Source organism: Sorex araneus, chromosome 5 (genome assembly GCF_027595985.1).
Source record: "Sorex araneus isolate mSorAra2 chromosome 5, mSorAra2.pri, whole genome shotgun sequence".
NCBI classification, from domain to species: Eukaryota; Metazoa; Chordata; class Mammalia; order Eulipotyphla; family Soricidae; genus Sorex; species Sorex araneus.
In genome coordinates, this window is record NC_073306.1 from 191,057,420 (window position 1) to 191,060,683 (window position 3,264).

A 3,264-nucleotide genomic window follows, 5' to 3' on the forward strand; every position below is an offset into this window, starting at 1 on the left:
TTTGATACAATTTTGTGAAAAATTGTGATTAAGTGTCTAAAGTAAAAAATTATACATACTAGCTATGTCTTTTTAAATTATCGAAGTGCATCAAATATATTTATGCCTTTATTAAGTTGTATTTCTTTAATATACTTATATCTTCATGAAAGTAATCAAAGTTACACAATCTATTCTAAAATGCCAGTGCTTAGAATGAACGTTTAAATATTTGTAGCTAATTGATTTGTGTTTGTTGCTTTCTTGGGCCACACCTAGCGATGCTCAGGGCTTACTCCTTACTCAGCAATCAGGGATCACTGTGAGAACTTGAGGGACAATAAGGGGTTAGCCATCCACATGTAAGGAAAACACCCTACCCTCTATACTACTACTCCAGTTTCACATGTATAGTTATTTGAAACACTTTCAACTTGTCAATTTGAAAATTTTCATGAAAATACTTATGTTGGCTTGGAGTGATAATACAGGAATTAAGGCTCTTGACCTGCATGATGTTAACCCTATTAGATCACTAGCACTGCGGGGCTGGAGCAATAGCACAGCGGCTAGGGTGTTTGCCTTGCACACGGCCGACCTGGGTTCGATTCCCAGCATCCTATATGGTCCCCTGAGCACCCAAAGGTAATTCCTGAGTGCAGAGCCAGGAGTAACCCCTGTGCATAGCCAGGTGTGATCCAAAAAGAGAAAAAAAAAAAAAGATCACTAGCACTGCATACATCCCACTGAGTACTGCCAGGAGTGATCTCTGATCTCAGAGCCAGGAGAAAAACCTAAGCACTGAGAGGCAGGCTCAACCTCCCACCCCCAAATATAAATCTTGTTTTGTTCTAAATCCATGGATGGATATACAAGGAGGAAAGATGTTTAGAAATCAGTGCATTAGGGAATAGGTAATTAATAGAGGAATAAAGGCACTGGCCTTGCACATGGCTGACCCTGGTTCAATTACGAATGATCACTGAATATATTATCAGGAGTAAGACCCAAGAACCATCAAATGTGGCAAAAAAAATTTTCTTTTGAGTAATCGCTACCCTAAATTAGCACTAGTATTATGATGCCAGTCCATTTAAGGAAGTATTATTTTTTAATTATAAGATTCATTCAGAATTTAGTCACCAACTCATAGTGTCTGTTGAATAAGAAATGGAGATTCAGAAAAAGAGACAGACAGAGACAGAAATTGGTGAACTTGGAATAAATATAAGAGAATGAATGGGGGACTTCATATGTGATATAAAACCAATAATTAGTTAATGCATATGACTTTACTTACGACTGTATCTGCAAGCAATCAACAATTCTGTTTATCATCTCCTCAAAGTATCTTTAACAATTGAATTTTGCAGTAAGAAAACTATACCAAAATTACATTTTAAAATGTAATTACTCTAATATAATAAGTAAACCTTATTATTCTTAGCTGGTGCTACAGCTATTCTCATGCTACCTTTTTTGATATTACATAGATATTTAAAGCATTGAAAAATTGACGGATTTTTTTATGGGATATTATAAGCCAAAACCCAAATCAACTTATTTGTAAGACCATGTATCTCTTAATATCCATTCTGGATGTGCTGACAATTATTATATTATCTTTAATGAATATAATTTTTATTTTTAAAATCGCTTCCATTAATGCTTTAAACTATTCTGGAAACACCAAATTGCAGTTTCATAACATTTTGATCTCAAAGTAAGTGGAAACCAATTTTGAGCACATAAAGGTGGGACATCATGTTTCCTTAATGTATATTATATAGCTATAGTAATCCAAACAATATGGTGTTGGAATAAAAGCAATGCTCAGACCAATATTATAGAACTGAGATCTTAGAGATAAAACTTATATATACAAAAAGTGAATTTTAAGGCAAAGAAAAACAAAATGAGTCTCTCAAAAAAAGTGATGCCAGGAAAAGAGGGTTAGCCATATGCAAAAGGATGAAATTGTAATATTATCTCACACCAAGCATAAAAAGTGAACTGAAGATGAATAAAAACAAATATTTGACCTCGACTAATAAATGTACTAAAGTAAACAAAGGCAAAACCACCTCAAGTACTGGATTTAGTGGTGTCCACAGTGATTCAGTGCCATTGCAAATATAAACAAATGGGACAAATGAGATTCCATTAAACTAGAAGGCTACAGAAACTCTGAAAAAAGTCCCTAAAACAAAAAGACATCTAACTAAATGGGAGAATACATTTGTATTCTGTATAATTGAGGAAGAGATAATCTTCAAAATATATAAAGAATTGTAAAAAAAATCAACAAAAACACACAAAGCTATTCAGAAATGTGAAGGAGATTTGCACCAATGTGTCAATAAAAAAGACATACAACGAAGACATACAGGCACATTTCAAAAAGAAAGAAAGAAAGAAAAGTTCAGTGTCAAGTATCCTGGAATGAGCAAGTCGAAACAACAAAGAAATTATCTCACACTGGAGACAAAGTCATGTATCAAAAGGTCATTGTTTTATTTTTGGTTTTGTGGAAATCTAATTCACTCTGTAAAACCTTTTTACTTTGGGACTGGATAGATAAAACAGGGACCAAGGTGTGTTTCTTTCTTGAATCAATCTCAGGAGCCACATGGTCCCCTGAGCACCACCAAGAATGATCTCCCAAACTCAGAGTTATTGCATCAAGATTGTGATCCCAAATGAAAAAAAAAAAAACCCAAAAAACCTTTTACTTTTATGTAGTCCAAATTTTATATTCTTTATTTGGTTTTCCTTGCCACTGGTATTATTTCCAAATAGATCTCTGATGTTGTGGCTTAGAATGTATCACCTATGTTTGCTTCTATTTACCTTATGTTTGGGAATCTGATATCCAAGTCTTTAATCTGTTTTGAATTGACTTTTACTTATGGTGTTAGTGATTCCGTTTGTGTGTGTTACATTTTCCAACACCACAGACAAAATAATTCTGAGAGAAAAGAACCCAAGGAAATAGCACTGCCTTGTTAAATTAAAATACATAGAAACAACAACAAAGACAATTATTCTATTGGAATAATATAGGGACACATAAAATTGAAATGAAATATAGTGCCCAGAAATATGGAAGAATGCACTTGAACATTTAATCTGTGATAGAGGAGATATGACCATACAGTGAAGAAAGGAAAGAAAGAAAAAGGAATGCTATTAATTTTCCAATACATATATTATTTAAGGACATATTTCTCTTCTGCTACCTATTTATATCTCGGGTGCATATCCATCTGACTATATTTTCTGCTT